Genomic DNA, 21,189 nt, shown 5'->3' with positions numbered 1-21,189 from the left:
ATATCCATGGATGGATGAAAAAGAAGAATGGAGTTAGGGAGGCTTACATAGCGAATGTAAGTTATATTTCTGATACTTGTAATAAAAACTTTTATATGAAATATGTAAAATATCTGCGTAAAGTTGAGCAATGTATACAAAGGTATTGATTATCTCACATAATACAAATTCTATATGGCTGAATTATTTCATTAAGCTGAAAAAGAGATAAATAAGGTGAAAAAATTATTCCTAGCAAAGAAACAAACAGAATAAAGAAAAAGAAGCAAGCCTGGCACTGGTGGTTCCCTAGCTACTCAGGAGGTAGAGATTACTGGGATCAAGGTTTGAAGCCAGCCTGGGCAAACAGTTCATGAGATCCATCTTGAAAATACACAATATAAAAAAGGGCTGGTGGAGTGGTTCAAGTGGCAGACCATCTGCCTAGCAAGTGTGAGGTCCTGAGTTCAAACCTCAGTACCATAAAAAAAAAGCAGCAAAAATTTAATAGCGCCAAATTAATGAAAGTCTCAATGGTAAGGCAAACTTCAGGAAGAATTTACAAGTCATTTTAAATTATTGGGCTCAGTTTTCTGAAAACTATTCAGCTTTTCTTTCAAGTGTTTTAACTTCACCCTTAGGTGGGGTTCAGTCTAAAGTTCCCAGTTCTGCACTGCAGTTTACAGATGAAGTTCATATACCCTATGTTAATAAAAGAGAAAAGCATTTCCACAAGCCTCAGAAGCTGCCTTCTCTCATCTCTTGGGCCCAAGTTAATGACCACAAGCCTGAATGAATCATTCTGTCCCCTATCAAGTGGACAGAAAAAAAGAAAAATCCGAAACAAAATAGAGATCAAAATGTAAGATAACTGCTACTGATAGATAGAAAGAGAAATATAAACAGATGGATAGCTACATCAAATTAAAAGTTGTGGGGGGCAGATTTTGAGAAGCCTATGACAACTTGACACAGCTGTGCTGTGTCAAATAATTGGTAGGCTGAGTTTGGCACAGCCCCAACCTCAGAAGAGTGCATAGGCAAAATGCAGCTTAGCTGCTTTTCCTAAGTTGTTTACATTCAGAAAAGCAGGAACACAGATTTCTCTTGTTACAATGTGATGTCTCTACCTGAGAACTGTTACTCCACCTCCTTGTTTATAAAAGACTCACTGGAGGAGGACGCAGAGGATTTTGGATTGTATTGATGGATTGGTTGGATTGATTGGTTGGCGGCTTGTGAGAATGAAGCTGCTGCTGCTGGCTGTTTGTGTGCCTGCAAGTCTAAGGACCAAGTCTTTAAGAGAGAACATGGGACAGTGCAAATCTGAGGGCCAAGACTTTAAGAGAGATTACAGAAAACATGGGACAGTGTGAGTCTAAGGAAAGAAACTTTAAAAAACAGAAAGGAAGAAAGACTTTAGAAGTAGTGTTTAAAAGAATAGAGAAAAGAAGCAAAGTAAAAGAAGAGAATCATAGAGAAAAGAAGTAATGAGGTTGTTGTGTGTCTCCAACCAAGAGCCCAGCACACCTGACCCCAACTTTATGGGATGTTTGTCTTCTATCCTTTGTCCTTTCTTCATCTCCAGTCACCCCCAGTTAGGTCAGGAGGACAGAGCTTGTGAGGCCTGTGAGAAAATGTCATGAAAAGTTTTTCAGTATGTTAATGGCCAGTTCATAAGGGATCAATGTAAACCCAACTAATCTGAACATCTGCTAATCAAAGATCTGCTGATTTAACCTTAACATTCTTAAAATTGTATAACTGTTGTGCTGGTGGAGTGACCCAACTGGCAGAGTTCCTACTTAGCAAGGGTTAAACCCTAAATTCAAACCCAATGTCAGTTCTCTGCCTTCTATGAGTAGCTCAACCTAAAATACTACATATTCTGAGGAAATAGTTTAGGTACTTTTTAATAATAGATATTAACAATATATTTACATTATAAAGCTAAGTTCTTCTAGATGGGACTGCTATCACAATAAAGCAGTGGTAGACACCCACAGGCCTGTAAGTACTTGAATAAAAAAGATGCACCCTAATCAGTCAAAAGGAAATTCTTATAGGAAGATTGCAAATCCATACTAACACTAGGAGAACAGTGATTTTTCAAGTTAGTAATTATACAGGGAAATCAAAAATGAAAAAAATTGCCTTAGGTATTCATATCTGTTAAACATTGAAATTATGGAAAAATGCATGGGCGATATGGTAATAAAATTTCATAATGTAACAAAATACTTTCATGTGTCCTAAAAAATAAAATTATTATGATAATCAAAGCTTGACAACACATGTTTCAGACTAAACAATGAAATCTAATTCTCCCAAGGACAGGCCATAGACAGAGTTGGCACAAAGAAAAGGAAAAATAAATAATACATTGAACAGTTCTATTTTAAATTGCTTCAGAAGTAAACTACCACAAAAGATAAGGACCTGAAGCAGTTGTGGTGGCCATAACTGAGGCGACTGAGGTAGGAGGATGGAGTATTCCAGGCCAGCCTGGGTTATACAGCAAGACACTGCTTCACACTTGCCATAAGCCTATGATCTTTTATTAGTATACATTAGTTGTACAAAAAATTGGGTTCCACCATGACAGTTTGATACATCCATAACACACACTATAAATCATATTATTGTATTCATCCCCTATTGTTACTACAAAGTTTAGCACTGGTAAATACCTTGGTTCTTACATCCAGCAAGAGAAGAATTACATGAAATGTAGTAAAAGGGAAAGTAAAGTTTATTAGGAACGGAATTTAGTACACAAGGATAAAAGTGGGGGAAAATGGAGAAAAAAAGGGAGAAACAGTTCTTGCTTCTCAGGCAGGAAATGGGAGTAAAGACTCAAAATGGTGGTCCTTATCTCTTGGTCTTATACTTTCCAAGCTAGAGGAATACACGTGGACATTAAGATATTGAATCTGGGTGGCTAAGATGGGTGCTAAAATAGGAAGGTGTCATCCAGGACTACCCAAAACACAGGGAAAATAGGTGTGCTTTAGGACTTCCATTTAGTAGACACATCTTTCATTCTTTTTGTACCTCCATCCATCCAAGGAAACTTGGAGCTTGTTAACATCTCCAGGAGAAAGTATTCAGATTTCTATGAAATGTAGATAGTCTTATTCTTGTATCTTAAACTCTAAAGGGAGATTAGAGGAGGTGCATAGTTGCTCTTTTTAGTTTTTACTTCCTTTAGATATTTATTAAAATAATATAATTTCCCTTTCTCCTCATCTATCTACCTTGCCTCACTATTGTTTCCTGTTCTCCTTCCAGCTGGTCTCCTTCCTCTTTCAAATAGTCTCCCTTCTACTTTCATGTGGTGTTTTTTGGTTTTAAACTCTAGTTTCTGCATATGAGAGAAAACATGTGTTGATGGTCCTTCTGAGTTTGGAGAAAGCCTTTATTTTTAAAGCCACAATATAAAAATAATTCAGATTATTATATAAATGTCATATATCAATTAATATATTATCTGTCAAAACAAAACAGAAATAACTTGGTTGCATCACCCATCAACTTTCCCTAAGCATCCACTGTGCAGAATATATATTTTTTACAGTCCTCCTCACCTCCAATTTATTATGAGCATTTTTTTTGTTTTTTTTATATCATTTATTCATATGTGCATACATTGTTTGGGCCATTTCTTCCCCCCCAGCCCCCACCCCCTCCCTCTGAAATTTATATTTGAAAGAGCATGTTCTGGAAGTACCCTATATTCTTCAAGCAAGTTAAGTTTGCTAGCCAAATTTATGGAATGATGGTATGACATCTTCATTAATATGTATGACAAAATTGTAACACTTAAAAATGCCTAGTTATACTATTTTATCTTTTCAGAAGATTTGATGATGGAAGTGAAATGCCACATAAAGATTCCAGCTGCCACACTGTATAAGAGGTCAAGTCTGTGGCCACAATCCTAGGTTTTGTCTTACACACATCAAGGATTGCATAAACTACCCATGCAAAGCTGTTCCACTGCCATGTCTTTGGCAAAGGTAACATGCTAAAACTTGGAATTCCTATTTGTATTTATGAAATACCAAAACAAAGTATTCTAAGCCCTTTAGGCATTTTCATTAAATAACAGTAATTATTAATAGCAATTCATCTGTAAATTCATTGTTTCAAAATTGCTCTTACCATGGTATTATATAGCAATTCCTATACTTGTGGAAATTGAATCAACCATCACTACTTACATACCTAAATCACTTTGTCTTTGCATGCAATCATGTGACAAAAAGAGGTATTTCATAAAACAGAACAAATAAACATATAAATTATTTGTGTAAATAACCCATAAAACCAGTTATTGCATTTAGAAAATTAATTATTTAAAAATTCAGTGAGAGATTAGGAGCCAGGAACAGCCAGGCATATAAGGAAAGGGTCCATTGAGGGTCTCACAATAAAACAAATGAAGAAAGTCACAGAACATTTTTCACTCCTGTTTTACCATAAAGCAATACAGGATGACCCAAGGTTCATCTAGACAGAAGAGGAGGCAAGGGGCAGACTGAGAAGCAGTTTGAGGATTATTTCCAGAGTCTGTGAACCAAGCCCAATTGTCACTCAGGACCTGGTCATAAAAGGAACCATAAACCTGCATTAGTTCAACAAATGAAATTGGGTAACACCTTACTCTTGGAAATAAAACCCGTAGATACCCCAGAGTCAGTGACAACCCTCTTTGGACTCCTCCCTTCCCAAGGGAGCTTTCATTCTTTCACTTAACAAACTTTCCTCCCTCTGTGCTCACCCTTCCTTGTCCATGAAGTTCATTCTTTGGCTTCCTGAGACACCAACATGAAACGCCAACCCTCCCTCTGGCTAAACACCTAAGCCAGCAAGGTTAAGAGGGGGCTTTTGAACCCACACAAATCTCCTATTTCAACAATTTATATTTCCCTTTATAATGTGTAGATCATTTATTACATAAAGGTTCAAAGGCAATAACATGATTATTATGTGCTTTATTATAGTGGATAATGACTTTCTAAATTCTACTTTCAAAATTTTTGGCATTAAATACTTGTGACTATCATAAGTTTATGAAAATAAAAAAATGTATTTAATTTGCAAGTCTCAAGCACACAGTTAAATCTTTTTCATTTGCATTGTGCTTAAATCCACAATATTAGTTTCTATATGCTATCACAACATATCACCTCCTTACTTTTTAAGTTAAAAAAAAAAAGGTAGCAATTAAATATCATGACCACACATTCTTGAAAGAAGTTTTCAAAAGGAAACTACGGTTGTCTTCACCTGAGTCTCAATTTATCTAAGCTCCTATTTCTAAACTCATGTTTAAAACAAACTGAATAACTAGAATACTTTTGCCTCTTTGTAGCCCGATGCTGGTGTGAAGGTCAGTCAGTGGCTACCAAGGCACTTTTCCTTGAAATGACTGTTTCCATTTGGGTTAATTGATGACAATCTTCCATTACGAGCTCTTTGTACTTCAAAGCATTGTTCAGGAACAGAGTAAAACAGACACCAGGTCTCCTCTCATTTTCTTCTGTCTTGCTTTAATAAATTCCATACTTTCACACTTTCCCTTTGTTGTCTGAGGATTTCATCAATGGAATTCTGGAGACAAGAACCCAAGAAGAGAAAGAGTTGAGCAGTTCCCCTGCTGGCAAGCACTGCCTAGAACTGCTGCAGGAAGGGATGCTGTCTGCTATCAGAAGACTTCCAAATTCTTTGTGTTTTGCAGTGTAAATGGAGTTTATTAAAAGTTAGGGAAGGGAAATACAAAAGGTAGCATGGTGGCCTGAGGTGGCATCCACAGGCAGAGTGGGTGTGCTTCTCTTCTCCAGGTGCTTTTAAAATTTACATGTTGGGAAGGGAGGAACCAGGTGATTGCCACACAATAATCAATGAGTTGGGAGGGGCATAGATAGTTCCTGACCAGGTGAGGGCAGCCCCTGAGCGAAAGCATGATTAATCTGAGATGTAATATTTTTCTATGAGTCCCAAACTTTCCCTATTGTAGTCTGCCTCAGAATTAGCAGGTGCCTGCTGCTGAACTGTACAAGCTGTAACACTAACAGGCATGGACTGCCACAGAAAAAAACACTATCAAAGTGACATCTGCAAAGGTGTGAAAGTGAGAGCCAATAAAAATACTCAGAAATCAATCAGTCACGTTCCAGGTTAACCAGAGCCCACAGTTTTTTTTAAAGGCAGAAGATACATTTTATTTCTGAGACTGTCTTCAAATCAAACAGCAAAAATATCATAATAGTGAGTTTAGTTGTTATTCTTTATTAAACATAAAAAACTTATTCAGTGCTTACAAGAACACTATAAAGTGGATTTTATAACTATCTCTATTTTAGATTAGACAAAATTGAAGAAGTTAACTAATTAAAAGTTACATTGTAGGGAATTACAGAACAGTATCCTAAACCAAAAGTTTACTGGGGCTTTCCTTCATAGAAGATAACATTACTAGAATAATGTTTTAGAATAAATAATGCATGGATCCTGTACTAACTAGAGAAAGATGAAAGCATTATTTGTCATGCTATTTTTGAAACAAAATAAGAGAAAGAGAAAAAGAATGTCTTAATCTCAGGTTGAGACTTTACTGTCAGAACTTCTGCTGTCCATTTAATGATGCACAATTAAAAGTTAAAACTAAGGCATATAGGTTTCAAACATTACCTTACAAAATTATTTACTAGTAGAGTTGAAACAAAGATAAAACAATGTTTTGTTTTCTCTTAGTAGACTGATGGGTTGCTCTTTAAATAACAGCTTTTAAGGCAGAAATATCTTGTCTGTTATTTCTTGCAACTGTTGTGCATATGCCTTTTAAAGATTAAGATAATTTTGTATAAGTCAATCAAAAGTACAATCTTTGTACTTTATTTCCCCACAGAGTAAAATCTGTAATAACAAGGATCCCAGAAACCAAGGTACTGTGTTTGTAAGTATCAGAAACACATATATCCATTTTGAAATCTAATTTGAAGTGTTGAATAATACAACTAAAGTTCTTAATGGAATGCAAATATTAGGGAAGACAAAAATATTTAAGCCAGAGTTAGCAAGGAGGAGGTTTTATTTCTAACAAAATGGAAAACTCTTTCCTTCATTTTTCAAATCAGCAACTTTCTTACATTATTGTGTAGTGGTCCAATCTGCTATTCCATTGACTTAAAATTTAAATAAGAGAAGTATGTTCTTTGTAGTAAGAAAATTCATGATCATCAAGCACAGAAGTAGATTGACATGTCTGTCTTGTTTTTAAAGTCTGTTGATTTTTTTAAACAGTTTTAACAATTGGACAAACACCTGTGTTTTATTTGAGAAAGTTTTCTGGTTGGCAGTATTGGAGTTTGAACTGAGAGCCTTATGCTTGTTTGCTAGGTAGACACTCTACCACTTGACTCATAAGCTACAGCCGTGATAAGACTATTTTTGAGAGACTTAAAAAAAAAAAAAGCTTAGTCAAGATAGTGAGACAGAAAGGCCAGAGAGTTGGACAAGTAGAGGAATTTCATCCTCCCACTGCACTGCAGGATGGATATGTCCCTGAGTCAAGGAGTCTTGGTTGCTCACCACCCATCTCAGAGGATCTTTGGGAAGAATACATAAACAACACATGAAAGTACCTTCAAGAGGACCTTGGACATAGGATGCCCTTAACAAACACAGAGGACCATTATTTTAGTAACTAGTTTCTCAATCTTAACATGAGATTCGAAGTCATAAGCCAGGATTATTCCTGGTTCTTCAAATTGCTAAATGTCTCATCAAGGGCTATCTAACACAATCCATCCAAAATACACATTATTTTATTATAAAATATAGATGATTCACTGTGTACCTGTCTAAAAAATTCCTTTAGTATCAAATTTGATGCTGTATGTGGAGTATAAAAGCAATATAAATGTAGTATAACAAATTTCAAACAACATCCATAACATGCTTTTTAAAATTAAAGGACAAGAAAAAATTTTAGCAATTAACTTTTCAGTCTATTCATCAACTGTGATGTAGACTTTCATAGACGAATTTATTATCCTGTATTTGACTAGAATTATATAACTACTTGACCTCTAAGATTCTTTCTCACTCTGAAGTTTTATAACTTTTGATGCCTTCTTGTAAAATCTGCTATGTAAGATTCTAAATCAGAACTCAGGAAATGAACGCATTGTGTGGATTTGGTTTAGGTAACTCTTCAAGAATAGACTAGTCCTTTTTGTCCAGGATGCCACAAAGTCCCCCTTAACTTTTATCTGCAGGGGGTACATTCCAAGACCCCCAGTGGATTCATGATACCACAGACAGTACCAAACCCTACAATTTAATGCCTTAAGTGTTTGTCACTCATTGTGATTGAAACTTTTGTAGTTTGGGGTATAACAATGAAAATAGCACTCATTGTTTTCCTTCATAATCTCATAGATGTATTACATTCTCTGTGGATTTTAGCAATCACAGCATACATTTCTTTTATTATTCAGTCTATAACTTTCACCTGTTCACTTAAAGTAAGCAACTTTATAGCTTGTCTTTGGCATATGCAAATTGCCAGTATTACTACTCTTGTGCTTTGGAGTCATTATTAAGTAAAATAAAGGTTCCAAGAACACAAAGCACTGCTTTACTATGACAATCAATCTGATAAAGGAGATGGCTACTAAGTGACTATAGCACAGGTAGCATATACAGCATGAATACAATGGATAAAGGGATGAGATGGCATAAGATTTCATCATGTTATTCAGAATAGCACACAATTTAAAACTGTTGAATTGTTCACTTAGGGAATTTTCTATTATGGTTTGGATACAAAGTGTCCATCACAAGGCCCCTATGTTAAAGGCTTGGTTGCCAGCTCATGGGCTTTTGGGAAGTGATTGGATCCTGAGGGATCTGAACTAATCAATGTGTGCTGATGGAGTCAGCATAATATGATGGCATTATTGGAAGGTGGTTTGAAAGTAGGAGATAGGACCTAGTTGGAGGAAGTAGATTGCTGAGGGTGAACCCTGGAAAGATATCCTGTCCCTGATCCCTTCTTCTTGCTCTCAGATTCATGGCTGCCATAACAGCTCTTCTCTGCCATACCCTCCTTACCATACTATGCTATTGGGTCTCATCTCAGGCCCAAAGCCATGGGACCAAGTAACCATGGAATGAAACCCCTGGAACTGTGAGTTAAAAATAAATCTTCCCTCCCTTAAGCTGTTTTTGTTACAGCAATGAAAACTGACTAAAACGTTTTCCATTTACAGTTTTAAACTTTGGTTGAAGCAGAAACTACGGAAACTGAAGGACAGACTGCAGGAGGTCCCAAAAGGTGATAAGTGGTCAAGGAGACATCTTTCCTTCCCAGGAAACCTCTGTCTGCACCTGAGAGACATCTCTGCCCCCAGGCAATGCAAAAAAGGCTATTAAACCTAATCCCCAACCCAACCCATGGGATCTCAGGTTTCCAGGTCCCCCTGCATTCCCCACTATGCAGTCTTTCTCTTCTCTTCTCTTCTCTACAAATAAAATCTTTCCAACCTCTGCTGTTGGAGTCTGCCTGTGCTTTCATTCTCAGAGAGGGCTCAAGAACCCTGAGCACCTGAAATTCCTGTGTGTGTCATCCATGCATCATATTTGGCGACACATGAAGGGACCAGCCATCACCTGAGGTCAGTAGAGGTTATGCCAAACTGGGAAAGGCTGCCTAGGAACATGACCATGAGTGTCTGGCACTCCAGTGGAGTCTATTTCCAGGAGAGACCCCCCTACCATGGCCTAGCTACAGTGGAATTCTCAGGCCTACCTTCTCTCTCTGTCTTGTTAAGGAGGGTTTCTCCCTTGGGAAACTGAGGAAAAGCTCTGAGCCAATTACAGTTGTAAGGCAGGCAATCTGGGGGAACTCGGATACCAGGAGGGGATTTACACTGCACTTCCAATGCTACGTGGGTGGAACCTGACTTCAGTTCACCGAGGCATTTCTTTTTCCTTCTCCTTGAATTCTAACTCTTTCTCTTTCAAGATGTGACCTGCTTAAGAGGTGGTCCGAAAACAGCCAATGGAAAGGAAAGTTTATCTTCAAGCCAAAAAGGTGTTCTGGCTGGGGCACTCCCCAGTGTCACTCAAAGGCTGGAAACTCAACTTGCTGATCCACTCTGAGGCCCCAAAGGTGGCTAAGTCTCAGGACCCCTCTAGCCATGTCCATGGCAAACAGACAACCAGATCTTTTACGCTTCCTTCATGGTTTCTGTGGCCCAAGAGTGGAGGCCACCCCTTGCTTCAAGGGCTGCAGTACTCCCTTTGGGCAGGATCAAACTGGACAGCAGGGATGATCAATAATCCCTTATGCATGGAGCCTGGAAACTCTTTTCCCCCAACCCTCAGCCTCTCCTTCCTGATTCCCAGGCAGTTCAGGATGAGTGTGCCCTCCCCCCTGCCTTTTGCTCTAAACAGCAGTGAGTTTCTTTCTTCAGGGAGTTTGGGAAAAATCCTTAAAGGCACCAGAAAGTGCTAGTCTCCAATTTAGGCTTAACTGTCTTTGTCAAGCATCAGATTAACTGGTTAAAAAGGCTGCGCAGCCTGCCCTCAGAGAAAGAAAAAAAAAATAACAGTTAAAAGGCAAAAACCTCAGGTCTCCATTTTTTTGCCCGTTACCAGAGCAAAAGCCTTCAGACGCTCTCTCTCTCTCTTCATAAAAAGCATATATGCCTCACAGGATATATAGGGTGACAAAAGTCTACTTCATCAGGAGTCCCCATCCACAACTCTACAGGGGTCCTCCTTCTGGCCATGGAAGCCCTCTTGGTTACTTTGATAGAGCTATTTTTTTAAATTAAAAGCCTTCAGCTGGGAGAGGAGAACCAGGCCTATCTGGGTCACAGGGAAAACAGGCAAGTCAAAATAGATAAGAGATTGGTCAAAGATCATTTCAGGGGGGTGGGTGCACCTGAGATATCTGTAAATCCTCCACGACTTTACCCACAAGTGGCAGTGGAAGGAGCAAGGGAGAGCTGGACGCCCTCTCCCACTAGAGTTTCTTCTCATCTGGGGATGCCTAGATAAAAGGAGAAACCTCTGTTAAAGTGACCAATTTTCCCTTTTTAGATGGGAAATCAAGCCTCAAGGATCCAGGAAGGATCCCCCCTTCCCTGCTTATTAAAACATTGGAAAGATCTTGATCCAGAAAGTCTTCAGGAAAAGCAACTGAAGTTTTACTGCACCCAGGCTTGGCCACAGTATCCTCTGGGAGATGAGGAAAGATGGCCAGAAGGAGGGAACATTAATTATAATACCATTCTTCAATTAGATATGTTCTGTAAAAAGGAGGGTAAGTAGACCAAAGTTCCATTTGTTGAACTGTTCTTTTTCCTAAAAGATCACCCAGACTGGCTAAACAAATTCAGGCTAGATACCCAGACCATAGTAACCCTTTGCAAAAAGCCCCTAAACTCCCTTGAACCAAAAAACCCATCTAATGCTCCATCAGCTCCCCCTCTTCCACCTTACACAGCTTCCTCACACACCAGACGTCTTCCCAGAGGACTCTACCCCCTTCAGTTAATTCCTGGAGGGGATAGGGCTCACATTCTTTTTAGAGTGGGTGAACTTAAAGAAATAAAAAAGTATTTAGGAAATTACACAGAAAACCCAGATCAGTACATCCAGGCATTTACAGAAGTCAGCCAACACTTTGAACTGAGCTGGAAAGATATAATGCTATTGCTATCTCAGACCCTCACTTCTCTGGAGAAACAGTGGGTTCTAGAACTGGCAGTCACAGCTGGAGACAATTATCACTTAGATAAAAGCAGTCCTACAGGCCTGTCTCAGACTGGGCCCTCACAGGAGGAGGAGGGGGAGGGAGAAGAAAGATAAAGGCATTGGATACCTAAAAGGGAACCTCAATTCCCAATTCCAAAAGGAGATCAGGAAGTGCCTAGGTATGACCCTATGTGGGACCCTGAAAATGACAAGGATGAATGGAGTCATAACCATTTCATCCAGTGCATTTTTGAGGGTCTAAGGAGAGCCAAGATAAAACCTCTTAATTACTCCCAAGTCACAGCTGTGCTGCAAGGATCCTTAGAAACCCCAGTAGCTTTCCTATAGAGACTTAAGGATGCTTTACAAAAGCATACCAACATTTTACCAGAATCACAGGAAGAGGAAATCATCCTAAAGATAAATTTCTAACACAATCAGCACCAAATATCTGTAAAAAGCTTCAGAAACTGGTGGTTGAAGGGAGCAGAGATCTGGAAAAATTGGTTCTTGTAGCCATGTCTGTATACTATAATAGGGACTTAGAAAAAGAAAGGAAGGACCTGGAAAAGGAAAAGAGAAAGGATAAGTGGCAGGAGGCTCTGATCACAGTGCTCAGTCTTCCCCAGGGCAAAGTCCAAACCCAAGGACATGCTTTCAATGTGGACAGGCAGGCCATTTTAGGAGGGAGTGCCCCTGGCGAAAGCTACCTCCAGGACCCTTCCCCAATTTGTCGGGGGAAAAACATTGGAAGGCACACTGTAATGATGGGTCCCAGGGCCTCTTATCCGGGCTCTGTAACCACCATAAAAGCAGAGGAGCCCCGGGATAAGCACAAGGTTAGTCTCATCAATACTGGAGCCAGCATCTCAGCTATTCCTTTCTCTCCCAGACCCAAGTGCTCCAAGAAAATTACTCTTCAAGGCATATCAGGCCAGCCTCTAGAGCGTTATTTCACTCTCCTGGGGAGATTTCCATTTCTGTCACTCCTTTTTAATTGTCCCAGAAACCCCTACTCCTCTGCTAGGGTAAGACCTTCTATCTAAATTGGGGGTACAGCTCCTTTTACCCCCAGGAGAGTACTTTTGCTTGCCCCTAATAGAGGAACAAGTAGACCCCACAGTGTGGATGGATGGACACACTGTGGGACAGGCACAAACAGCTGTCCCAGTCCTAATTCATCTCAAGGACCCCTCTTGGTTTCCCCACCAAAAACAATATCCTTTAAAGCCAGAAGTTAAGGAGGGGCTAATTCCCATAATCAAAGACTTAAAGAGACAGGGACTGCTACAGAATGCTCTAGCCCATATAATACTCCTATTCTCAGTGTCAAGAAGGAACCTAACAAATGGAGGCTAGTCCAGGATCTCCACCTGATCAATGAAGCAGTAGTGCCTCTCCACCCTGTAGTTCGAAATCCCTATGTGCTTTTAGCCCAAATACCTCCAGGTACCACTTACTACTCTGTCCTGGATTTAAAGGATGCCTTCTTTTGCATTCCCTTATACCCTAAAAGTCAACCTATCTTTGCTTTTGAGGACCCCACAAGAAAGTCTGGACAGGTCACTTAGACTGTCCTCCCTCAGGGATTCAGAGACAGCCTCCACCTCTTTGGGTTAGCTGTAACCCAAGACTTGGCAGAATGGCAATATCCACAAGCTACTCTGCTACAATATGTAGATGACCTCCTGCTCTGTGGACCTAGTGAACCTGTCATTTCATGAGCCACTGAGTCCTTACTAAACTTCTTAGCAGATATAGGATATAAAATCTATAAAGAAAAAGCCCAATTGTGTCAGTCTAGGGTTACATATTTAGGTCTTGTCCTGAAGAGAGAAATGAGATCTCTAGGAGAAGATAGAATCCGTCCAATCCTGACATTTCCTCTACCTAAAACTCTGAAACAATTGAGGGCCTTTCTGGGGGTCACAGGTTATTGTAGAATTTGGATCCTGGGATATGCAGACCTAGCCAGGCCCTTATATCAAATCCTTAAGGAAGGACAGAAGGATCCCCAGCCCTTTATTGAATGGGATGACAAGTCAGAAAATACATTCCACCAGTTAAAACAGGCTCTTATGACAGGTCCCATCCTGGGTCTCCCAGTACAAGACAAGTTTCAATTATATGTCTATGAAAAGGGAAGACTGGTCTTGGATGTGGTGACTCAGCTCCGGGCCATCACTCCCCAACCAGTAGGTTACTTAAGCAAAGAGTTAGATCAGGTGCCAAGGGATGGCCAGGATGCCTTAGAGCAATGGCTGCAGTAGGTCTTCCAGTGCCTGAAGCTCAAAACCTTATCCTAAACCACCCCCTAATGGTTTATACCCCACACAACCTAGGGGTAACTTTAAACTTAAAAGGAGAACTTCGGCTATGTGACAGCCGTCTACTTAAATACCAGGCCCAGCTTCTGGGAGGGTCAGAAAAAACTTTAAGGACCTGTTAGAGCCTAAATCTTGCAAACCTTCTATCAGAGGCATAGGGAAATCCTGAACACTCATGTGAAGAGGTGCTTATGGAAAATTATGCTGCCTGACCTGACTTAACTGATCTGCCCTTAAAAAATCCAGATCTAGAATTATACACTGATGGCAGTTCCTTTGTCAAGAATGGTGTCAGACATGCAGGGTTTGCAGTTGTGACAGAATTTGACATCCTCAAATCAGATCCTCTTCCTCCTAATACAAGTGCTCAGTTGGCAGAATTAGTGACCCTAACAGAAGCCCTAAGACTGTCAAAAGAACAGAGAGTAAATATCTATATGGTTTCTAAGTATGCCTTCCTGATCCTGCATGCTCATGCAGCCATTTGGAAGAAAAGGAAAATGCTAATTACAATAGGAGCAGCTTCCAATGGAAATAAAAGGGAGGTTACTTTCATAGTTTTAGGGATAACAGCATTAGTTGCAGCCCTTGCTGAAATCAGCTATAGGGTGATTGCCAATCATGTAACTACAAAAAACAGCCAAAGTAGAAGAGGACACCTCAGACCAGGTAGACCTTGCCATTAAGGACATGCAAAGGTCTTTGTCGTCCCTTGCCTATAGGATCATGGACCACTGCCTGGCCCTAGATTTTCTTTTGGTTAAATAAGGAGGGGTATGTACTATTGCCAATACTTCCTGTTGCACATATATAAACACTTCAGGCATTGTAGAGGAACATGCAGATTACATTCTCCAACAGGTTAAGTGGCTCTGGGAACAATCTTCAGACTCAGGTTTCTACACAGGTATGGGACCAAATAAAATCCTGGCTCCCCTCCAGGACTTGGTTCCTACCCTTTCTGGGGCCTATAGTTGCCATTATTCTCTTGCTTGTGTTTGGGCCTTGCATATTCTACTTACTTGTCAAGTTTATTTCTTCTCCCCTAAATCCATCAAACTACAAATGCCTCTGATGGAGATGAAAACAACTTACTATGGCAGTCCCCTTGACAACTCCTCTCATGGTCACCCCTGATGCTGTGGGCCCCTTCGTCGCCCCCTGTCAGCAGGAAGCAGTTTCTGAATAGACTTCTGTTGTCCCTATTCCTAACAGCAGTCAGGGCAACCATTGAGAGAGGGGAATGAAGGATGGACTGCAGGAGGTCCCAAAAGGTGATAAGTGGTCAAGGAGACACTTCTCCTTCCCAGGAAACCTCTGTCTGCACCTGAGAGACATCTCTGCCCCCAGGCAATGCAAAAAAGGCTATAAAACCCAATCCCCAACCCAACCCAACCCATGGGATCACCAGTTTTCCGGGTTCCCCTGCATTCTCCACTATGCACTCTTTCTCTTCTCTTCTCTACAAATAAAATCTTTCCGACCTCTGCTGTTGGAGTCTGCCTGTGCTTTCATTCTCAGAGAGGGCTCAAGAACCCTGAGCACCTGAAATTCCTGTGCATGTCGTCCGTGCATGAGAAACTGTAGAAGTGAAGCCTCTGACATGGGGAAGTGAAACCTCAACTCCTACAACTTCTCACTTTGTCTTCTAATTCATTATTAGTCCTCTTTATTCTTCTCAAGTGGTTTACCCTCCACTTGGAAGGCCTTCCTTTCATCCCACACTCCCCCATCCTGTCATGAAATAGCCTATTTGCATGTCTCTTTCTTTTGACAGATACATTTCTGGAAAGAGAAGAACTTGCTCATCTTTGTACTTCCGTCATAATATACAATGCTTGACCCATAACAGATATTAAATATATTTAATTGGGCAAATAAAAGAAAGAACAATCTTTGAAATGTCTACAAATCCCAGGAATACCTGGTGGGGGTCTGGATCAACTTTCTAAATGATTACAGGTGCTCTTCCAGTATTCTGAGAACCCTCCACAGTATCAGGCAACTACTAGATAGCCGACAGTCTAGGTGCCAGCTCTTAAGAGATAATTTCTATCCAGACAACAACAAAAATTACTCTAAAGCATCCAGCATTTTCTAAAGATTGCTGGTTTCCTTGTATCAGGCAACCAAACTTGGCCTTGGTAATTCAACAATTCAAATCTCTTGAGATTTCTCAGTAGGAATATTCATAATTATAAGAGAGACAAAATAAAGTCTCCCTTTGTGACTTGGCCTAACCTCAATATGCTTAATAAAATACCTCCAGGAGACAATGTGACTCATTATTTCCTACCTGGTTTGCCAAGCCTTGGTAATTTTTAGATTTGTCAGGTGGAATGACAGATTATATTTTAAAAGCACAGTGACATGTGTCTCACACACACTCTTCTTCCATACTCCTATTAAAATATAATGCTGGAAAACCTCTAATGACATGTGAAGCCTATCGATATTCCCTTCTCCTTAAATCTTGTTGGATCTTTACAACTGTCTCTACCAACAGAAGAATGAAGGAAACAATTTTGCATGATTTCTGAGAATATAAAAAGGCCAAATGACTTCTGCTTGGCTTACTGTCTAACTTGAACCCCTTGTTCTTGTAACCCAGCCATTGAGCTCTTAGTATAGCCACAGGAAGATGCTCATGTGGACATTCCAATTAACAGGCACAGCAGGCCTTCAATGCCATGCTTGTGAGAGAACGATATTAGACATACATAATTCCAACTTCTAATATTTGAGTTCTAGAAATCATGAGCTATACTAGGTGATCACTGATGTTTTTAAGCAAACAAGTTTTGAAATGACTTGTTATGTAGTAACAGATACCCAATACAGATGTGGCAGGCTGCCTAGGCTCTGGAATATCAATCTACAATAGACCTAGGAGACTGCTCATACTCTCTGGGAAATTTTGTTTTTCATGGGACTGGGGTTTGAATTCAGGACTTTGTGCTTGCAAAGCAGGCACTCTACCATTTGAACCACACCTCCAGCCCATTTTACTCTGGTTATTTTGGAGGTGAAATTTCATGAACTATTTTCTCAGGCTGGCCTTGAATTGTGATCCTCCTAGTCACAAACTCCCAAATAAATAGGATTTTAGGTGTGAGACACTGGTACTTGGTTTCTGGGCAATTTTTTATTCACAGAAAATAACCATCCCTCTGAACTTCACATTCTTCCATTATGGAAGAAACAAGAAATCACTGAAAAAATATTCCAAATTCCTAATTATTGATAAAAAACTTGTTTATTACATTCCTTTAGAATATTTGCCTATTTATGTTCTAACTATGATTCTCTCACAGGGTTTGGAAAGCACAGTTTTTGTTGTTGTTGTTGTTACTATTGTTATCATTGTTGATTTGCTTCATTTAATTTAAAATTTTATTTTCTTTTGTAAAAAACGAAAAGTGAGTTTTTTTGGTAGAAAATGCTACCAAATCTCAGTACTCTACTTCCTGCTGTCTCACAATGAATATTTCATCTCATTATTTAAAGTTCCTCACTATAAACCCTCAGCTCAAGTAATTTGACTCAGGAAAGCATTCCTTCAAAACACAGGTTTATTCACTCAGTTTTCTTTCTTAAAATTCATCCTCATTCCCCTCCAAACTGATGGTTCATTTAAAGCTCTCCCTGCCTACTCACCCATGAACAAACATATTCACAAAGCCTCTTTCAATAGGCCAGTCGGAAATCTCCATTCCAGTTTGTTAAATAACACCCTTCTGAGGCCAGTATAAGTCAAACCCCGCTTGACGTTATCCCCATCTATATAGTGGGTATAATCATACCTAGTTCCTAAGGTTGCTGTACGAGTTAAAGAAAAATATAAGCAGTTACTAAATTGAAGTATATCTGCAATTATTATTGTGTTTACATTGTCTCTTCACAATTATCTCAAATTTAATTATGAACAGGTTCTTATCTCACCTTACCCCTGGCCATTGTTTGGCCAATCACTTAAGATTCATTAGATGTGATTATATGTAGTTGGAGAAGATCAGGACATTAAACTTGCAAATTACTTATCTGAAGGAAAAAGGAGGAAGACATTAAAATTTAAGGGATGACTAAAATTTAAAACACATCCACCAAAGAAGGAAAAATACTCTTCAAATATCCCATGCAGGATTTACTAATTCTGACAAAATGCATGCAAATTCAGGAAGCCAAGTCATGAACAAGGAGCAATTTTAGAAACTAGGACTGCACCTGTTAGGACAGAAGTTCACTGAGTAATCTTTTCCCCAAGAAAGCTGCAGCCCTTTCTCTCAGTGCAGAGAGGCTGAGGCAAAAAACCAAAACAAAATAAGTTTTGTTAATTTCCCTGCATTTAAAAGGACAGGGGTTGATGATAATTTTTTTCATTAGGGTCAGGTCTAGGATTTTTATTTTAGTGTGATGATGGAAGCTTCAGAAATCTGGAGATAAGGAATTACATAAAATAAAAGGTTTATAAACATAATGCTTACTTTGTGAAAAAGCAAATCTACATTTGAATACTTCTCATCCATACCATTACAAGGCTTAAGTGGAAAAAATAAGTAAGAATTGAAAAAACCAAAATGCATTCTGGTTGTAGAAAAGAACCTCATCAGTCATCTAGGATCTTATGAAAGCTACAGGGAAAATAACAGAGGTTCTTTATTTTAAATGCCAGTGATATATAACTTATCTCCAGGAATATTACAGTGTGAAGAGTGAAAGGTTGAAGATTCACAGGTTTTTAATTTTTTATTCATTTATAGTAATACTATATGAGAGTAATATAATACACTATCCAGAAAGTTAAAAATTTTAAAAGCAACTAGAATCATATGAAAATGTGCATTTAGAGTAGATTAAGCCCATATTGAGAATAAGCTCTATTGAGAATGACCCCCAAAAGAAATAGTGCATTTACTAAGTGTAATATTGTATGATAGTAAATTATTTAGAAAGAATAAATGCAGAAAATTGCTAAGGTATATTGCTTAAGGAGGAAACAAGACAGAGTACACATATAATAGGAAAACAGGATCACAACAAGTGATATATATGAAGTATATCTCAGAGGACACGTAAAAGGTTCTTAGATTTTAATAGTTGACATTTTTCCTTTTATATTTTTCTATTTCCTCAAGTATTTTTAATGGAAGGTATAGCTCTTATAATGATTCATCTTTTATTTTCCTCTCTCTTTCCTGCTTCTTTTCTTCATTTATAAGTTAGCATACTAATTATGAGTTTGATCTCTGGAGTCCAAAGAATTGGGTTTAGATTACATTTCAGCCACTTTTTAATAGTGTGAGCTCATATGTTAGTAAAATCATACTGTTTCCAAACAGTAGCATAAGAAGAGCGTTTCCATCCCCAATTGCTAGGAAAATTAAATGAGTTAATAGAAATAAAGCTATTGGCATTATTCCTGACCCACAGTCACCACTTAGTCATTCTATTCTCTCTTGCCTGTCATCTGATCCCTTGTGTCCTTTTCTAACCTTCTTTTGGAGAAGGTCAGAATTGTTAACAGAGGCAGAAGGCACATCAAACATTACCTAATCAAAGCAAATATTTGTGTGTTCTTTCATGTTGCATTGACTTGTGCAAAAAGATTTACAAAAGTTCCAGGAAGCAGTGTTCATGCAATGGTGTTTCCCAAAAATATCAGGAAGATGTCCATAATTCAAAAAAGAAGAAACCTGTGCAAGTAAAAAGTATCTTGAAGAAAACAGTGGTATTATTTATTTGCTCCTATTTTTATTTCTTCAAAACTGAACTAACATACCTGCCAATCAAGTTGCATTTTGTGGGAAGATGGGGAACCAAGGTTGTCCTCTAGACCTCCATAAAAAATCCTCTCTATAGTTTCTTTATTTTTCAGAATTTATAGCCTTTGCTAACTGAGATTTCACATGTTAGTGACTCCTCAATGTGAATACTGAAAGGTGCTGCAGGTGTGGATCAAGGAATAGAGCACATGCCTAACAAGCACATGTCCTGAGTTCAAACTCCAGTATCTCCAAAAACAAACAAGCAAAACAAAAAAAGAGTTAGCATGAACACTGAAAGACGTTCAACAAAGGCATTTGGATAAAAACGTTTTTAAAACATTTCTGTTTGGATTTCTGTGCTACAACTTCAAAGCATATCTTTGAAACACATTTTCCTTTGTTTTTTGTATACATAGCTATATATCATTTTTTGAGAATCACATTTTTGTGAATTCCTAAGAATATGCAATTATTCACACTTTTTAAACTATTTCCTGGAATTCACCCATGCTTTTAGAAAAACAGTCTGTCAACAAAGGAAAATAAAGTCTTTTAAAAGCAGTGTTAGTTAGGGTTAGTCACAGAAACAGAACCAGGAAGATATACACCCAAGTACACTGATGGTATAGTTCTAGTCAGAATCCTAAGGCACAAAACCAGGAGAACTGACAGTATTAAGTCTAAAAACAGCAGACTCAAAAACCAAGAATAGATGTTTATTCCTGTTTGAATCTGAATGCAGCAAAAGGAGCCAACTCAACAGTCAAGCAGCAGTTCCCTGTCAGTCACCTAGGATCAGCCATTTTGTTCCATTTAGATTTCAACACATTGGATGAAGGCCTCCCACACCAGGATGGACACTATGCCTTACTTTAGTCTACCAAGTCAAACATCAAATCTCATCCCAAAATACCATCACAGATACACCCAGAATAAGGCTCGACCAACTATAAGCATACCCTATATCCTAATCAAATTGACACAATAAAGTTACCATTACTACATATTCTATAACATTAGTGTGGAATGGACAGAGGATTTTCTGCAATATATTCTTTGACAAGTGAAGTGAATATTACCTTAGGAGACATATTATCAAAAATATATAAATGAATTTATAAATTCAATTTATAAATGAATATTAATATATTATTCTCTTACACATTTTCACTGTCATTTATGCATTGGTTACAGTGTAGAAATAGGTAATACAAAGTTTTTTTTCCCCAAAAGCACAGGAAATTCAAGCAGAAATAGACAAATGGGATTACATCAAACTGAAAAGTTTCTCCTTAGCAAAGGAAACAATCAATAGTGCTGAGACAACCTATACAATAGCAGAA

The 21,189-nt window shown here is 38.6% G+C and overlaps 1 protein-coding gene across 4 annotated transcripts in view; it reads right to left on the bottom strand.

Moving 5' to 3' along the window:
* LOC141424111 (protein Largen-like) overlaps positions 1-21,189 on the bottom strand; it is a 189,534-nt gene that overhangs the window by 86,121 nt on the left and 82,224 nt on the right. Inside the window, exon 2 of one of the 4 annotated variants that reach the window (XM_074076555.1) lies at positions 1,510-1,606. The exons of 2 other annotated variants lie outside the window; for them this stretch is intronic. The gene's annotated coding sequence lies outside the window, so the exon portion shown is untranslated. Of the gene's footprint in view, positions 1-1,509; positions 3,640-21,189 lie in introns of those variants that run through there. One more of the 4 variants, XM_074076554.1, reaches the window with a different exon arrangement.

Source organism: Castor canadensis, chromosome 6, assembly GCF_047511655.1.
Source record: "Castor canadensis chromosome 6, mCasCan1.hap1v2, whole genome shotgun sequence".
NCBI classification, from domain to species: domain Eukaryota; kingdom Metazoa; phylum Chordata; class Mammalia; order Rodentia; family Castoridae; genus Castor; species Castor canadensis.
This window is presented reverse-complemented; position numbering and strand designations above follow the sequence as displayed.